Here is a 19,223-nt window from a genome sequence, read left to right as displayed (position 1 = left end):
TTTATAATTACCTTCATTGAACTGCACTTACCATCTGTGAAGTGAGAGGCACTTAAATGATTTATTAGCCTGGGTTCCTAAAATGTGCTGAACAGCATGGGATTGATCTGGGTAGTGACGAATACAGGGGGCATGACAATGGATAGGTGGCCAGTGTTTGATGGAGCATCGTGCTGTCCTGGTGGGGGCTTACTCTGTGGGGCTCTGTTGGCTCTTCCAGTTGTACAGCAGATCGATAAAAGACAGGTATGCTGTGCCTCAGAAATACAAAGAAATATCTTCAAGCACAGTTCTCCTCTTGAAAAAAAATCATGTGCCTCTTGTTTCTGAAATAACTCTCCATAAAAGGCTCTAAGGAGCTTTCTGGCAGCCAAGAAAATCTTTCTAGAGTCCACAAGTTTATTCCGATTCTTTTTTGCCTGTGCACTGATTGAAATTCAGCAGGCTGATGTTGGTCCTCACTTTGTTTATCCCATTGGAAGTTGTATCCATGATGTCTAAGTGCCTTTCCACGCTCTTTCCTCAACCCTGTACAACAAGGCTAATGTTCAGTAGGGCTCAGTAGAGGCAGCGCAGTATGGAGCAGAAATCTGAGCGGTGCAGATCTAGCTACAAGCATAATTAGCGGTAGTGAAAGGCTGCAGGTATCAGCACTACTTATAGAGGGAAATGTGGTTCCGAGCTAAGCAGGAGGTGGGAAGGCGGAGTACATGCCTTTCATGCAAGCAAAATCCTGCCTCTGGTAACAGGCAGGGGCTCCAGGCTTACATCTCCAGCTGCATTCTCATCTGAGCAGAGGCTGTGAAACCTTGCTACTTGCAGAGCAGCGTTTTGCTTCCCCATGTAGCAGACGCTCACAACTTCTGCTGACCTCAGAACTCAGCAGGAGCCGAGATGAAGCAGCTCCAGCCATTCACAGCGATGAGGTGCCACCAAGCAGCTGATCTCACAGATGCAAGGGACTGCAGGAGAGCCAGAGTCTGCTCTGTGCAGATTGCCTGGAGGATCATCACAGGAACATTGGCAAGGAAGAGGAGGTTGCAGAGCTAACATCAGTGGTGCGCTCCTGCTGGGGGTTAAGCATCTGCCTTCCCCCTTCCCTCAGCAAAAACAGACAGATGAGAAAAACCCAGTGCAGACACTGCATTAATCTTTCTCTTCCCTCAACCCAGTTTAATGTATGCAGAGAAGCACAGGACTGAGCTTAGAAAGAATAACAAGAAGGATATGCATGGTTTACTCCACGCCATGGAACAGCTTGGCCCAACGCTGTGATTTAACAAGCTGGGTTCCAGACCTGCCTGCACAGTGCAGTAGTACATAGAAACGGTGCCACGTCTGGCAGCTGGTGCTGGAGCGGGGCTCTCTGAGCGCTGCTTGCAGCAGCAGCTGGCTCACTCAGTTGCCAAAGCAATGCAAGTTGGCAGTCATCGGCTCCAAAGCCACACCACGGCTTTTTTTGTGCCCCTAGTGCTCCTGTGCTGCCTTGGGCAGTATGGACCACCTGGGTGATGTCTTGCTGGCGTAGGGTGGGCACAGCCAGTGCAAAACCAGGCAGCAAATAAGCCAAGAAGGAACTGAAGGAGGTGTGAGATGTTGGAGGGCTGCATGGGGAGGGTGGCATTGGTGGGGACTTCTCTCTGTGTCTTCAGCTCAGCCTTACCCTTGCGAGATGATTGATGGGCTGGAAAGGCCAGCAGGAGTAAGAGGAAAGCCCCACCATGGGGAAGTTATGGAGTGTGTAGGGAACTTTGGGTCTGGTCTGAGCTCCTGAAATTTCAGGGATTCAGCTGTCATTCAAAGCTGCACAAACCAGCATAGCTGTTACTGTGTTTGTACTCTGTACTTAGATGACCTTGAGTTAAATTTTGGCGTCTGGACATTCATGTCTACCTAAGTCCTGGGTGTTTCTCTGCCTTCTAATTGTGATTGTTCTTAACAGCCTAGTTGCACCACTCTTGAAGAAATATCCAGTTCACCTGCTGTATATATCCTAAACTGTAGACGTTGTTGATGAATTTGTCTTTCATTTTTTTCTCATTGTTATCTCTCCTAAAGCAAAGGTTCTCTTGTCTAACACTATTTGCACTGCAGTTTTTTTCTCCTCTTTCTGTTCTCTTTCTATCCCACACCCGATTTTCATGGCGCCCACGAGACATCAGTAAAATCGAATCAGACCTACATTCTGAACTACCCTGACCTTGGAGTCAAACTCAGGGTCTGGTTCATTGGTGGGGTAGGGGTGGTGGTGGAGGAAAAGATCAAAGGAGAGGAATCCTCAGGTGATGTTCCTTTTTACTGGCTGATTCATCCGTATGTCCTAAAGAGCGGCACGTGGCCAAATGGAGTTGGTGAGAAGCAGAGACAGATGGCACCATGTGGTCTGGAAGGAACACAAGGTTTTACACCCAGTCAGAGATGCAAAATCAGAGGCCTGAATGCTCATGATTCTTTTGGTGTAGTTGATATCTAACCCATTATCCAAATACCAGGATTTAGGCTGGCCTGTATTCCAAGGATTTATTTTGATTTCCTCTTTCTTTTGAATCTGGATTTCCTCAATAAAGTGCTATTCCTTCTGGCCTCCAAGTGAGTGAGCAGGTCTGTTCATGGTGGACAAGCAGCCCCGAGGAGCTGGGTGGAGGAGGATAAGATCCTTTAAGGATCCTAAGGATCCTAAGATCCTTTAAAGGATCTTTCAGCCAAATCTCAGGTCTTGTTCTTTTCATTTCACAGGTCCTCCCCTGGCTCTTTTGGGGCCTGCAGCCTGTGCTACAGAAGCTGGTTTTGTGCATTTGCTGGAGTAGCAGTTAGCGAGCAGCAGTGTCCTGAGCAGCCCGATACATCCCAGCTCCTGGAGGGGTGAAGGGCCCCAACTCGCTGCGGCAGCGCCGTCCCTTCCTCTGAGCCGTGTCAGCACTGAACTTGGATGGGAGGAGGCTTAGTGACCTGTCCCCAGGTGAGTGCCCGAGCTCTGCTGGGAGGACTGGGCAGGTGGAGCCAGGGCTCCCTGCTGGCAGGAGGGTAAGGGTGAGGCAGGATAGCTGCCAGCTTTGCAACGAGTTCACGCCTGGTGCTTCCTCGCCTCCGATTCAGAAGGCTTGGGAGTCCAAGGAAGAGAAATAAATGAACAAAGGACTGGGAAAGAGCTAGAGGAACAGCAAAATATTTTTAAAGCTCATCAACGTCAGCCCACGAGTGATGAATCTGCAGGGCACAATCCAGTTTAAACTGGCTTTGGGAAACTGAGGATATCCCACTTAGGCTTAATAATTAAAGGAGTGATACACATTCCTACTTGCTGTGCTAAAGATGAGTGGGGTTTTATCTCTGTACTGCTAACAGTGCCAGTGACATGTTCATAATGCTGTAACACGTTGCTCTGCACATACAGCAGAGAAGAGGGCTTGTGGCAATGGGCCAGAATCACTTAGATCATTTTACCAGGGGCACATCAGAGACCAGGGGACCCCATCAAGGAGCTGCTTCTTCCAGTCCGTAGCACCCCATGTTGTGACATTTCTCGTATTGTTGTCCCCCGGCATTACTTCTGACGACACAAAAAATGATTGTTGTCTTTAGATATAAAAATCAGTTTAACTCTAGCCAGGGTCAAACTGCTGTCACTGTATTCAGATACAGGTTTCAACTTAGTTTTGTCACCCTGTGAGTTGGAAAATTGCAGCTCTGGGTAGGGTCAAACGAGGGTTATAAACTTTCTTTGTGAGCAATTGAGTATGAAACAAAATCTGATTTGCTCAGATACAGGTATTGTTTTTTTTTTTTATCCTCCTTTATAAAGCACAGTCCTGCTTCTCCATGTCGGTTTTAAATAATTCAGCTTTGTGAAACCGGAGGGCTTGAGAAATTTCAGAAATAATGCATGCAAAAGTCTGGCTTTTATACTTGTGATGTCTATGGGATTCTGCAGCATCCTGGCGTGCTGTGTGGGTGTATGTGTACATGTGCTTTTTTTGTACTCGCATGCATACTCAGACACCCGCTCACTCCGTATGAATTGATTATGTTACCCAAATACCTCCTAGGGATCTCTCTCTCTCTTTCCGTGGATCTGGTACAATTTGTTCTTGAAATTACTCTAGGAATTGTACAATGCCATGTTAAACACACCCACACTGATACAGATACAGATTGAAAGCGGATAGGCATTAAAATGAAGTGGTGTTTAAGTAACTGCTTTTCTGCTCTCAGAATATTTTCTCCCGATAATTCATTTCTTGGGAGTGCTGTAGGTTGTGCCTTGGGCCAGGAGGAAGAACTAGATGACAATTTTAGGAAAAATCTGAGGTGTGCAGACAGAGGCCAGGTTATCACTCCTCAGTTCCGTGCCTCTGAGACACAGGTCAGCCTCAGCTCATGGCACAGGTGCTATCAGAGAGGTTAACACAGAGGTTGCCACGTTTCATCCCAGAGGAACCAAACAGGGGCAGCATGGCTCCAAATGGGGGAGCCCCTGGACAGAAAGGAACGCAGAAATCAAGGACACAAAGTGGAGGAACTCCACAAAAGATAACAGCTTTTAACTGTGCATGCAGAACATAACTCAAACGGGTCCCAAAAAAAGGTGGCAGCATCACCCAAGGGAGGTGCTGAGTGCACCCAGGCACAAACCCTGCTTTTGTGCCTTAACACTGGTGCCAGAACACTGCTGATGCATCTAGCATAGAATAAACATCAGCCGCTGGGCATTCCTCCCTGAATGTCTCCTCTTGCAGGTAGTGGAAACCACCCCGTGTTTGTCTGTTTCCTGTTGGTGGTTGTCTCAGCACAAAAGGGGTGGTGTGGGGGAGCTCACAAGTTGTCACCAAGTGTCTGAGCTATGTATTTAGTTGATGTTCTCACCTGATGGAGGCATTCCAGTTCTCTTCTTGCTTAGATTTTTGGGATTTTGTGTCACTGGTTTGGTTCTCCTGTCACTTTACTCAAGTGGCACTTAGTCTGTTCGCTTTTTTCTGTCTGACTTGTTCCATCCCCTGCTGTGTTCCCTGTATAAGGATACATGGTTTCCATGGCTTTGTTCTTAAAGAAGTGTCAGCCAAAGGTGTTTGTGCCTCTGCACCTAATTGCCTTCTGCTGTGACTGGGTTTAAAAGCCTGCTCACAACCTGCTTGATTTTAAGTGCCGTAAGGCTGTTCTGCGGTGAGTCAGAGATGTCTGCCCCTCTGCCGTGGGTCTCCTTGCCTCCAGAAGTGTCCCCAGTTCCCGGTCAGTCTGCTCTTTAACCATCTTCTCAGCCAGGTATTAAACCTTGGCGTTTTTGCCTCTCTTTTCAGTCCTGTGTAGGGTTACTGGGAATGTTTCAGAGAATATTTCTTGTTTGCAGTTTCCTTCCCAAGAGCCTAAATTTTGTTTCCAGAATGTCTTTCCTTCCCTTATATATGTAAATTGTGCCAAAATGGACTAGATTTTTCCCCAATACCTCCTAAAAGCCAGTTCAGAGTCCTGTGAGGTCTGCCACCTTAGGCTTGGCAGTCACGTTGCCGTGTAATCCTCTCGGGGGTCACAGCCCCACCTGCCTGCTGGTAGGAATCAGCTTCAGGCCTGAATTTCAGTTTTGCAGAGGTGCCTAATTGTTGCCAGCAGACCCTGTCTGAGTGTGTGAAGAGGCCAGGTTTCAGATGTGTGCTTTTTCTTGGCGTCCCATATTGTACAGGCTCGTGTGCTTCTCCATCAAGCCCTCGCCAACAGAGCACAGACAGCACGGGCCCTCGCTCAGTATTGTTCTTTCTAGTCCAAGGGTGGATATCCCAGAGGCCAAGGCCCTTTCTTGAGTGCTGGCCTGACTTGTTTGGAACCAGAACTAAGGTTTGTTGTAGTGCTTCCTTATTTCTTTTGGCAGAAGGCTTTGGATTTAACAGCCATCCACTGTATGCTCTGTCTCCTAGGTGTCTGACAGCACTCTTGGAACAGTAGCTCTTGCAAGGTCGCTCTACGAGTAGAAACCTCCAGCAAATGAGCAGTAGGATCTCATGGACAGACTCCACCTCACGTGCTCTTGGGAGGTATCGTGACTTTACATCATCAGCTCTGCGCGGCTGATGCCTGACACCTCGTGTGCAGCATGACTGAGCTGTGAACGGAGCAAGAACTGGAATGGAGGCGTTCCACTTCTTTCTTAGATTGTTGGGAATCGTGAACCTGTCCAAGACAGCTCGCGCATTCTGGTAGTCGTTGGTTTGCTGTGTGATTCAGTTGTCCAGCGCGTGTGCTGCGGGCTGGACACAGCACGTGGGCTCTGTTTTGGGATTTCTGATGATATCCCATTGGGATGTCAGGACTGTTGGTTTTTATAATGAGCTGATCTGTAGTCAGACATATCTAAGTCAGAAGATCCTCTTAATCTTGACTCTAATATGGTTTTCTCTAATTTATAGTCACTTCTAGGCCTGAAGGGTCCTCTATTTTCTGAGACAAATCTGTGTCAGTGTGCAATTGTAGATTTTTACACTTTTGTTCCCTTCTTTAGCTGTATTCTCTTCTCTTCCTCCGAGCAGCAGATTATGTATGAAGCACCTAGGACAGTCCTACCAGCTATGATTCTTATTTGAATTCAGCACATCCCACTGTCCTGCTAAGTGTTCTATCAATGTGCCAGCTTTGCTGTATTAACCCGGGAGCAAGGGAAACTACAAGTCACTCAATCCTTGGGCTACAGCAGCTTTATTTTATTTAATGAAGTTTGAGTCATTTTATGGCAGAACTGGGCTGCAATTCCAGCTGAGCCCTTTTGAGCCTGCATATTCTTCTCTGCTGCACACCTCTGGAGTGTGCAGCCAAAATGTAAGTTAATGAAGACAAAGAGGAGAGATGTTCCTGGTATGGTTATTTTTCTCTCTTGTTGGGGCATTGATGTTCAGGCAATGCTGGGAGAAGCTGCAATACTATCACTTCACTTATCACAATAATGTTAATCTTTTCCTTGGGGAGACATGTAGCAAGTAGCTGTTGACCACTTTAAAATTTTCTAGAATTTCTGTCTCAAAAAAACCCACCACCTGTTTCTGCAGGTCTTTGGTATGGACAACTCACACAAGTCTCACATGATTTATTGTTTATTTTTTACTTCTAACTGTATCTAAAGCATCTAAGATATTTCACTGGAAAAATAAGGCAAGAACCAATGGGTCAAAAATAGAGAGGTCCACAACTGGCGTATGTCTGTGATGACTATGGCCCAAGCATATTTCTTTTTTAACTTTTCCATCCTTCTGTCTTCTATAATCAAAAATAAGTTAAGTGCTTTGCAATCTGTGGAATGTGTTTTTTCACATGACCACCATCTGGGCTGCTATTCCTCTGGCCTTTTGTACCTCTCTTTGTTGTTTGGGTTACTGATAGTTTTCTGTCTGGTGGTGTTTGATTTTAGCTTTCTCCCCGGACTCCTCAACAAGTTACACCTAGAAACTTTCCCTAATTTTATCTTCGAGGCTTACACTTCTCTTGGCCTTAACAAACATATCTGAATTTGACAGTTTATTCCTGTCAATACACTGTGTTTCACTTTTAACAAGTGAGTGTTTGTCTACAGGAAGAGATATCAGTCAGGAATAACTCTGGATTATCACTCTGTGGAAGCTCACATTTGGGGTCCATTGCCCTTTGAAAATGGATGCAGATTATTTGTACTGTTATTCCAGAATCTGTGTCTTGTCAGGGAGTCTTCAGGCATCCTTTAATTTTTCTCCCTCCTATGTGAACTCTGTGTCTTGCATATAACAAGCCTTAATTTCAGCTGTCATCGAACCTACTTTCTTTCAGATGAGATTTCTTCTTGGTGCAATGGTACTCAAGGTGTTCTGGAGATAGGTCTGTCAGACAGGGGGTGAGTTAAATGCTCACTGAAATTGATGAAAACCACTTCAGTGACTCCAAGGACTATTGGGCCAGTCCCTGAGAACACTGAACCGAACAAAATCCAGATATATTCCAGGCTGCCACCTCCTTAACCCTTTTATCGCATTCTTCCATCCCTGTATGTTACCAGAATATCTTTTTTTTTTTTCTTCTTTTTTTTTCTTTTCTGAATAGTGAGTTCTTTTTCTGGCTTTCATGATTCTGAAATGAGAACAGGTAATTTTGAACACAGAGTCACTCTCTCATGCCTACCCTACAATATTTCTTTCTTTCCCCCAGCCGACGACAGGGATTTCTGAGGCTTCCTGCAGGCCTTGGTTTGGTGTGTGTCAGTGTGATGTGCTGCTCCACTTGGCTTGCTCTGCTCATGGGTAATTTAATAAGTGATAATCATGGCCTGCAAGGAATGCCAGCCCTGTTGTTCACACTGTTCCGGTTCATGTCTTCATTTCGTCTGGAAAAGCCACTGTGCCTGCACTAGTGGACTTTCTAGCCTCCCCTGCCAAAAATAGGCACTTGTCTTTTCAACTCTTTTGTGTAGGTGAATGACATCTTCTGATGCTTTTAAATTGAGTATTTTATTTTATTTATTAAATCTTAGGCAATGTTCTCTTAGTTCCATGGGGGAAGGGAAAGGCTTTCTCAGGGGCTGGTTTTGGTCTGTGGATGGTGAAATCCTGCCATGAAATACAGGAGCATGTCAGAATGTAGAGTGCTCTGAGTCGTGCTTATAGTGGGGGTAAAAAAGAGAGAGAGGCATTTGCCTTCACGCCTTGGTTGTTTTGATTTGAATGTGCCAGGTGCTCCTCCAGACCCAAATGGAAACCAGTTTAAGAGGTGCCAGGAGCCTGTCCCCTCCTGGCGGGGTGCTAGAGCTCCTGCTTTCCAGACAGGAGCCGGAAAGGTACAGGAGTAAGTAGCCGTCAGAGGCTGGTGCTGGTTCAGCATCCTGTCACACAGCAGGCCTGGTTAGCTGCTCCCAGCCACCTGAGCTCTGTAGCAAATAGATTCAAACCTCTCTTCACTCAGCTCTCCTCTTGCCTTTCCACACAAACATTTGTCAGGGTTTAAAAATATTCTTTTAAAGCTTCCATGTGCCGGTTAGCAAGAGCAGCAGCATGCTCTCACGAGTGGGAAGACAGGGGAAGGACCGAGGCCTTCGGGCTTGTGGGTGCTTCTTTTCCGCGAAGGGCAGCAGGGCTGGGAAGGCCTGGAGGAGGGATGCCACCACCGGCCTGAAACCAGCAGCGCACAGGACAGCCAGGAGAAGGTACCAGCATAACCCCGGGTGGGAACAGGCCTCACCTGGCCTCTGTGCACGACCTGAGCCTCGCTGCCCCTTTCACGCTGTGTGCACGGACAGAAATGAGGAGAAAGCAGGAGCGAAGCAGGCTCACCATGTGGGTAATGCTCTCTGGGCTAACCTCTTGCCAAATAACTGAAGGGGAGCGCCGGGAGCACGCCGCTTCTGGCGACACTAGAGGTCACTCTGGGACCAAGGATGGAGGCTCGCTGCCATTGGGGCCTGGCGAAGGTCAGCGGCTGCTAATCCGTAGAAATTGCTGAACTACAAGCGAAATTTGTACCTAATTATGAACCGCTTTGATGCGGCATTGCTCCTATCCTAACTTGAGTGGCAATTTCCTAAAGGGGAAAAAAAACCACAACCCGCAGCCTTAAGTGGCGTGTCCCTAAGTGTTCCCAGAGCAAGGCCGGTGTTTTCGGCACAAGCTCAGGACATCTCTGCACGCACTGCTCTGCGCAGCGTTCCCCAGGGCGGCTGACTTGGCTCTACCTGCCTCCTGCCTCCCCTCGGCAGAACTCTCAGCTCCTTATCGGAATGGGCAGGGATTCATTTACGTGATGCTGCCTAGCAAGCCTAGGGGGAAAGATGGATTTAACGCAGCCACGAGACATCTGTGTGCTAAACTCACTGGCTGCAGAATCTATATCGAAAGGATTTAATTTTATTCCCTAATAATCCCTTTTCTCTCAAACAGGTCAGACTAGAGAGGCTGCTGCTACTGCTGCAGCTTTCAGCCTCGTTGGCACTGCTGTTATGGGTTCCAGGGCTGGTCAGTCATGCAAGATATCTGCGTCATCCTGGTGAAAAGTTTTCCTTTTAATATTATTTTTTGAACTCATTTACTCTGGCTGCTCAAAAAAAAAGAAGGTATGTCTGCTTTTCGGTTCCCTGAAGTACCTTTGTAGAAGTTAATCTGAGTAAAAGATTTCAATGATTTCTCCCCCTACCCCTGAAGAGACAGACTGATAGTTTTGGGTCAGCTGAATCTATTTGGAAGTTGGTTAGCAATTAATTCTGGGTGAAAATCAAAGAATAAGAAAAATAGTTTAAAAAAACATTTTAACATTTTCTTTTTTTTTTTTTTCATTGCAAAATGTGCCCAATAATAAAGCATGTTCTCACCCTTCCCCCAGTCTCCCAAAGGATGAAAGGTGACGTGCCTGATATGAGGCTGAACGAAACATTTTAGTTGACCTAAAGCATTTTTGCTAAGTTTATTTTTTCACTTTGGCCATAAAAGGCAAAGCCAGCTATTTGCACAGCTTTATTTGTAAGCCTTTTCTTAGCTCCTGTGGAGGCCAGGTGCCTGCTGGCAGGGGAGGGAATATGCCCGGCATCCCTTTTTCTCCCTGGAACATACCATTAATGACCCAATTTTGCTGGAGGTTTCTAATGCTCTCACAAGGGTTTTGTGGCATGAGGAGGCTTTGCACTTCCCCCATTAGGGCAGGTACCTGGTTGTGGCTGGATTCCATGGCAGTGCAAACATCTCACAAATCTAGCCAGAAATAATTGGGATAACAGGGACTCCTTAGTCTTCGTTCACTCGAGGGTCACAGGACGTCAGATTTGACTTTGTTATTGAAGTCAGCTAATGTACTGGAAATGCCTTCATTTTCTCCCTCTGGAGGCATAGGTTCAAATCTGCCATAAATTACAAGTGACACAGGTTCAGTAGTCTTAATTAAATCCCATGAGGTTATTTTTGTGTGTCAACACTCCCCTTCTCCTCCCTTCTGCACCACTCGGAGCAGCCGAAGGGCAGGGAGGACTCCAGGTAGGTGCAAGTTCTCAGTGCAGCACTGAGCTGCGGGAGTTGGCTCGGGGCTGGGATACAGCCAGGCTCTGGCTGTCCTGGTATCAATCTGCCATTGAACTTGTAATGTAGTGTATATTCTTCGTACATTTAAAGCATTCAATTCTGTGCTAGATCGTTATTCCTTGTAGGGAGATAACCGACTATAGAGGATTTCTGTTATCTACAGCATCTCTCCAGCCTGGAATTCATTGATTTCCAATCTACCGTCTAAAGGTGCGGAATAGGGGTGATCAATGCTACAGTGCTGATGTGAATAAAGCATGCCCCCTAATCTGCATTATCAACGGCCCACTTCCTGATATCCTGAGCTGACCTGGTCATGACTGTCTCTTACACAGATAAATACGCTGGCTGTTGCTAACGTGGCTTGAAAGGCTTTAAAATAGGAACGAATCAGCTTCTGCCTAGCTCTCCCAGGGAGTGGCTAGGCTGATTCAAACCTCCTTTAAGCTAATGCTTTTGTAAAGGCAGTATGCACTGCTAGCATCTCTCTTAGCCTGGATTTAAATTAAAAGCTTTAATTGATCTCCTGATTTTCCTAGCAGTTTTTATTAAAAAGAGAAAGAAAATCTAGGGGAAAAAAAGAGCCCCCAAACATGCCGCTTAGAGAAGAACTGTTTAGAGAGCAGGTTTTTATTTAATAAACAGTGATCAATTGAATTGATTAACCATGAACACATTACAGCAGGGTTTGTTGTTGCTGCTGCTGATAATTGCAGTTCATGTGCATGAGAATATTAAATGGCTGTTTGCAGGATCATTTTCATGCTCTTTTCATTTAACAGAATGGAGAAAACAACAACTGTTGACAGTGATTTTGGTTAGGACTTGAGTGCTGCAGACTGTGCCCTCAGGATGCCTGTGCAATAACTCTATCAATTGTGGCCATTTACTCTGCACTTCCAGACATTTCTGCAAACCTTGCAGCTGTTTTTTTACTAATTTGCTTGGTAATTAGATCTTATCATGCTGGCTCCATGGCTTTACATAAACTGTAAGCATTTGGAGCTGCCATATAAGACATTTTAGAGTTGTCTGTGTTGGTTTGCACTACTCTGCAAAGACCAAGGTGCTCTCAAAAAGCAGTAGAAATGGGGAAGCAGTTGTGACATGAATTCCTGCAGATTTATGAAGATTTCTGTAAAGAAAAGGGGTTTCTTCACTTAAATTAACCACTGGAAGCCAAGCAGCATTGATGGGTTTCATCCTGCCGGATGCTGAGCATAAACTGGGAGCTCTGTTTCTGCCCTCACCTTCACCCTCCAATATGCATGTTTGTCTCCGATAAGAGCTGAGGGCTTCAGTAGAAGTATTTTATCGTTTTAGGTATCTCATTGATGTTAAGGAGAGCAATACCATGATCCTGTGAGCTCAGGGTCGGGAGTTGGTGTCGATCATGCCCAAACGTATGGATGAAAAGACAGTGAGCCCTTTTGTGGCAGCAAGTCATCTTGAAATGGCTTTATGCAGTGGTATAACTAGCACAACTTGGGATCTAGGTGCCAGTACTGGTGGAAAGGCTTTAGTTAGGCAGATCTCAAAGGAGAAAGTGCTCTGCTAGTAACTCCACAGGTGGGCCTGGTTCAGACATTGCAGTGTCTGATGAACTTCCCGTAGCAAAACCAAAAGATAAGTCACTCCCGTGCAACAATTTGCAGTGAAACAGTGCTGTTCCATGGCTAAATACATCAGGGTCTCTAAAATCTTTTCCAGTGCCACCTCTCAAGTGTGGTGGGGACAGAGTTTCTCTATGGGTGTGTCTCTGCTGCCCAGTGGGTGCAGGCACACCAAAGCTCAGCGCAACAAAGACGGGCAGAAATACCTCTGGAACAAGACACAAGCCATTGCAGAGCCCAATGCAATATTTGGCATGCTAAGAAATTCTGCAGTAACTCCTGGGCTAACATGGCTAAACGTTGTGGTGTTTCACTAATCTCGTGGTGGTGTTGAGCCCCGTGAGCTTCCTGACGTAACCATTTCCTAGCGTCGGCCCCCAGCACTCAGCTCGTGGTGTGCTGCTGGGCACCTGCAGGCCAGAAGAGGGACACACGTGCCCTTGGTGACTGTGTGCTAGCTATGAATTCAGACATTTTATTTTCAGATCCCAAATTTGTTCCGTCAGTTCTATGCTGTGCCAGGGAAAGGCAGAATACGGGTTATTTTCAGGATTATTGTTTGCTGTCTGTGGATTACTTAAGTCACCGTATGGTTTTCTGTTTTGTACTCGCCATAATTTGCACTTCCCCTGGGAGTATAAGCTAAGCTGTGTGTGCTGCAGAAAGGTGTCTTTGCTGCTAGGAATGGAGAGATGTGGCCTGTAACCTCAGCAAAGGTCCTATAAATGACAATGCTGCAAGGTTTGGAGGCCTGAAGTTCCATCTAGTTACTGAGGAAACTCAACTAACAGGACCCAGAAGAGAGTTTGGCTGCAATAGATGTCAGAGTAACACATAACTCTTGAGTTTTTTGTGTGTAAATAAATTATTACAAAGTTGTGCAAGAAAATCTCACAAAAGATGCAAAGATATTATGGGAAGAGGCAACATTTCCAGATGGACTTTGGTGGTTTTATCTGTCAGGTGATGCTGGCAGATGTCATCGTAAAGGTACTTGTGCTGCTTGTAAAGGCTGGTGTGGTAATACAATAGCTGTGAGGGTCTGAAGAGGTATGTGAGGAGACATCTATAGGGAGAGGGAATAACTTTTATTAGATAACTGATACGTTGGGAAAAAAACATAAACTTTTGGGCTCATGAGCCCTACTTTCTGGAAAATTTCTGGAGTTCTTGAAAGTCACAACCCAAGGGATATACAGGCTCTCCAGAATTCACCTTTGATAGGGCACTGAGACTTTCAAAAGGATTCCAAGTCTGCGTGCATTGTGTGAAGCAGAACTGAACTCCTGTACCCTGCAGTGCTCACATTGGGACTTCGGCTGAGCTGAGCTCTGTGGACTGAGACCTGTCTGGGACCCAGAGAGAGAGCACCTTCAGGACCCCTAGGGCCGATCCCTTCAGGGGAACTTTTGCCTTGACTCCCTGCTCACCACGAGGGATACTAGTCAAACTGGCAGAGGTGATTCCGTTGGAAGAATTGGAGAAGTCTGCATGGGTGATCTTTACTCCTCCAGCACTTCAAAAAAGTTGCTATGGCACGTTTTGTGCTGTATTGTTATCTCAACGAATATCATTACTATATCTTAGTTGTGCTTGTGCCAAAAATGATATTGTGGGCCCTAGGGTGAATTCATTGGGTTTACACTGTAAAGTGTAATAATTTCAGAAAAGGACAAATCTGGCCCAAGTGAATATGCTCTGTGTCCATTTGTGTTACAGGCCTTGGTGCTTGCCAGCAGCTGATCCACTAATGCATGCCCTAGGAATTTTGGTGTGCCCGGTAGATATGCATTTAGTATCACATGAAGACCCTCAGGCCCAGTGCAGTAGAAATCTAAATCTTTGCCACCTTAGATAAATGCAATAACTGGAAGAAAGAATGTGTATATAGATAGATCTAGGTGTATTGGGCATTTGAAACTTTTTTCAGTAATAAACTTTTGGGAAAAGTTTAGCTTCAGCATCAAGCTTTGATCCAAATATATAAGAACTTCTGAAAAGTTTAGTTTGAAATCTTTAAAATACCTGACAGAAAAATCCTCCAGCCCACTAAGGGCTGATGTGCTGATAAGTTTCAGTGATGGTGGTGAAAGAGGCACTGCAGGTGGATGGATCTCTGGACAACCGAAGGGTGACAGCAGCATATGCCACAGGGATTTTAACAATAGCAGCAATAATAACAACAACAATCTCAGGTTTTTAAATTTAAATACATGGGTTTAGACATCTGGGGTCTATGTGCACTGCCGAATACAGAGATAGCTACCCCAGCTCTGGACAAAGGAGGCTGAAAGCTGGATGCAGTATGGTCAGATCTGCCCAACAATTTAATTACCCGAGAAAGCAAGGGCTTTAATTTGAAGGTAATACTGTGCTAATACGGGACAGGGCTGCTTCCCTGTGAGTGCTGCACAGTGCCCTATGAGATGTAGATATCCTGGATCATTTGAAGTGACCTGGGACACGTGTACGCGTCAGGTCATGTCCTGTGGATACTGTCCTCGGGTCCCAGTCTGGCACTTTAATCAGCCGTGCCCACATCTCCCCCTGGCTGCACGGTACGGGCTCTGGTGGGGAGGGGGCTCTCTTTCCTATTATATGGGAGCATGCAGAGAGAGAATTTACTCCTCAGGTTCTGAAAGCTCTGTGTGAACTTCAATATGACGGTGCCAATTTTAATCAAAGAAACGTACTGCGGATGTCACCTGCATTTTTATCCAGTTCTCTTTGACAGAAATAGAATTTAGTGTTCTGCTAGAGATAGAAAGGGCAGAAAAACTCACTCCGAGATTCATTTTGCTTGCTGTTATTCTACTACCATAATTACTGCTAAACACAATTACGGGCAAGACAAATGACATTTTTAGCTTTGGTCTTTAAAGACAAGAGTTAATTTCAGGCTTTGACCAGAACTATGTTAATTAGCCTCTACTCACTCTTTTTGTATGGAAGTACATCACCCAGGACTTAGCATAGGTTGCCTTTCCTGTATCTTTGAGTAATGAAAGGACACGGCATGGCAACCAAATCAAGGGTTGCTGCATTAACAAGGCCACTTTTCTGTCCATTTATCATCTATTAAAGGTGCACTAGTTTGTAAAGTAACACCACCTTCAGCGGGGCCGCCAAGAACGGCTCCTCATTTATTTTCTGCATGGTTTAAGTTGGAGTTAGACCCACCTTGTAGCTCAGAGGTGACAGCCAGTAAGAAAAAGTACACTAATTGAGACATCTCAAGGGAGAAATAGAAGAAAACTGAAAAGGTAATTAGAATGAGAGGGTTTCAAGCTGGGTAAGTAAAATCGAATGGAGGTGCATATTAGGGGCTGTTACAGATGGGAAAGAAAGTACTTGCAGAATAAAAAAAAAGAAGTGAATATTAGAGAACAGAGCACCCTTTTCACACTTGAAAAATAGAGGACAGAGATGAAAAATAATGTAACAGTGGAGATACAGGCTGGGGAAAAAAAAAAAAAGCTCCAGAAATATGAAGGACATATTTAAATGTAAGAGAGAAAGAATGGGGAAAAATAATAGAACAGATCAATTACTAGAGCTGTAGCCTAGGAAGGAGAAACTGTCAAATGAATATTTCTGGAGCTGTGGAAAAGTCTCCTTCCTTTGTGGGGGATGCAGTGTGTTTGGGCTGTGTAGGACGGGTTTCTTTTGGGGGCTAATGCAATATTTGAATTTGCTGCAGTGTCTAATGGAGACAAATAGCCCAAAGGGAGAGCTGGGCTGAAGGCTTACCTGGGCAGGAATGGATTAATTAGACTTTATTTGGCATAGCTGAAAGCTAATACCAGACCTTTTTTCTAGTGGTTGAAGGTTTAGCCCCTCTCTTATGCTTTAATTTCAACAGTTAGGGACATGCTGAGGTCCAACTTCACCCATTTTAAACCTTCCCTTAGCTGGCAGAAAAGAATCATGAGGGCTACCCTGAAGCCATTTCCATCTCACCCCCAGGGAGGCTGATGTCGGACTCCATTCCCTCGGGCAGGTGTACACCCAGATCAAAGCAGACAGACACCTGAAGAGAAACACACTTCTACAAGTGGGAAATGGCAATTGCTTTCCGTCGTGGCCACAGCTGATTAGGCAGGATTTCCCCTTTTGGCCCCTCTTGGAGGCAGGAGGCTGGAAGTGAAGACCATCGGTGATGCAGAGGGGACATGGTGTCCTCTAGGTGCAAGGCTGGAAGGTGGGACCCCAGAGCTGTGACAGGCGAGGTATATATAACCATAAAACGGTGACGACCGCAGTAGCTGGAAGGACCACAGCATATCTTTGTATCAGAAGGCAGTGCTGCACAGAGGTTCCTGATCTAGCTCTAAGCAAGCAAATTGTGCTTGCACCCTCAAGTGAAATGGTTCAGGGGAAATCAGTAGGGGTTATGTGTCTGGAAGTCTTTGAGGGACTGGACCGGCGGTATTTGTTCTCATTAGAAGTAGTTTGTACAATGTAATGTACAACATACGATATATGTAACGCTGCAGCAACTAAGTTATATCCTTGAAATTAATATTCACTTACCATGGAAATGGAAGTTCCTGATCCAAGTGCAGTATTTGTAGTTTTAATTGTTAGTCTCACTAGAGCATTTTTCCTATTCATTTATTAGATTTTTCTTTTAATAAGCTTCACTGATAAAATAGAAAAGGGTTTGCTGTTTCAAAAAAAATTGTACCAGCTTCTGGTTAAACACGTTTGAAACTGTTAATAACACACTAGCATTCTTTAGCGACTGAAATTTTTGAGCACTTGATCAAAGCCTATTTTCATGTTTCCATTTTATTTTATTTATTTATTTGTTTGTATTTAGGAAAAGTTGCCTTGAAACTGGAAACTATAAACATTTTAATTACATTTCATCTCTGTTCTTCCCAAGAGATAATGAAACCCAGCTGAAAATTTACTAAACCTGAAAGAGAAGAAGCACTCCAAAACATTAGAAAAGTTAAAAATAAAAAAGAAAAGGGAAAAAAAAACACAAACACAGACATTTCAAAGAGAACATGTACGAGCACGTACTGAAAACCAGTGCATGAAGGCAGGCAGGCATACCTTGGCTACTTCACATTATTATAAAGTTGTTTGTGTGGCTGAAGTGTTCATGGACAGTCAGGGTTGCTGCATTTGGTACTAGATGCTGTCCGAAGAAATAAAATGTAGCTGTGGACCCCAAGTTAATTACCGTAGTTAGGGAAATACTCTCAACATATATTTCCAGGATAACAAACAAATGTGTATTTTTCTTTTTCAAGACATTCAGGCTTCTGCATAAGAAAACAGTGGCAAGTTCAGTGGAAAGTGACAGTGCTCCTAGTACTGGGATTTCAGAGATCACAAACTCACACTTTTGTTTGAAAAACAAAGAAAACTCTGCAACAGAGAATGTTCTTCTTCATTCATCATTTGAAAGCCTGCCTCGAATAGTGCTAAGAACAGATTATTTTCAATATGAGTTAGCCCCAGGGGTTTGATAAAAGGGGCTTTTCCTTTCCAGCTAGCTAACGAGACGTGCTCTGCAGAAGACCCGAGTGAGTGGGATGGCAGTTCTGGGATCCCCCAGACCCAGCGAGCTTTTCTGATCCAGGGAGCCAAAAGACAAAGACGGGTCCCAGGCCTGGATGAATATGGGATCTGCACAGACAGTGCTCATTCATCAGCTCTGTAAGCCTGGAAATCTTCTGAGGAAAGGTGGAAAACAAATTAATGTCCTATCTCCAAACTCCTGTAAATTCTCCAAAGCTGAACTGTTCCAAGGGAAGCATCTTCCTAGCTGGGAGAGATGTGTCTGGCTTCCACTGCAGGTAGAGTTACACAGATGGTTCTCTGGAGAAGAGAGCTAGTGAGGAGCTAAACACTTTGTTGCTTATGCAGAGTGTATTTTACCAGTTCTAACTGAGCATTTACCAGAGCCTTCTTCAGAAGTTCAGGTAGAAAACCAGAAACCAGGATTTACAAAGTTGGCTTTCACTCCTTGGAAGGGAACACAGACCTCCTTTGTCACCGCCTTTAAAAAATGCCCCGTTCTGTGCCTTGATGGATATTGCCTCCTGGCACCTGCTGGTGATCTGCTTGCAAGCAGCAAGAGTATTAGCTCTGAGAAAAGGCAGCAACCAGCAGGCCTGTCAGTGACTGGATTTCAAATGAGGCAGTCCTAAATGTAGAAATCATTTTCTCTTATGCAAAAAGTTTTGTAATTTGCCTTCTTATGCTGCTCTAGAGTGGCCCCTTAAATTATTTGGCCAGCCAGCGCATGGGATTCATTTGAATATAGCCCATTTTCCTTCAGTATTAGGCCATTCAGTTAAACAACTAATATAACTGTGGGTGGCAATGGATATAAGGAAACCAATTCGGATTAGCTGCATTATCAATAATGACCAAGCCATGTGATTCCATTTTCAAAAATCATTGCCTGGTTACACTCACAGAAACCTGAATTGGAACAACATGCTTCAGAATAGACTCAAAATATTTCAAGGTTCAGTTATGGTCCAATTTCTATCTAATAATCAGGAAGTTGCTAAATGAACTTCGCTGTTCTTAAGGAAGCGTTTGCCTGGCAGGGACTGCAACCCTGCCGCCAGCCTGTCCCTGT

The 19,223-nt window shown here is 45.0% G+C and overlaps 1 long non-coding RNA gene across 8 annotated transcripts in view; it reads left to right on the top strand.

Annotated features, from left to right (window-relative positions):
* LOC121075898 overlaps window positions 1–19,223 on the top strand; it is a 210,795-nt gene that overhangs the window by 35,369 nt on the left and 156,203 nt on the right. For all 8 annotated transcript variants that reach the window (XR_005823230.1, XR_005823232.1, XR_005823227.1 and 5 more), the window contains one exon: window positions 2,737–2,959. This is a non-coding gene — a long non-coding RNA (uncharacterized LOC121075898). The remainder of the gene's footprint in view (window positions 1–2,736; window positions 2,960–19,223) is intronic.

Source organism: Cygnus olor, chromosome 11 (assembly GCF_009769625.2).
Source record: "Cygnus olor isolate bCygOlo1 chromosome 11, bCygOlo1.pri.v2, whole genome shotgun sequence".
NCBI classification, from domain to species: domain Eukaryota; kingdom Metazoa; phylum Chordata; class Aves; order Anseriformes; family Anatidae; genus Cygnus; species Cygnus olor.
Note: the sequence above shows the minus strand (reverse complement) of the source record. Positions and strands in the feature narration are given on the sequence as shown.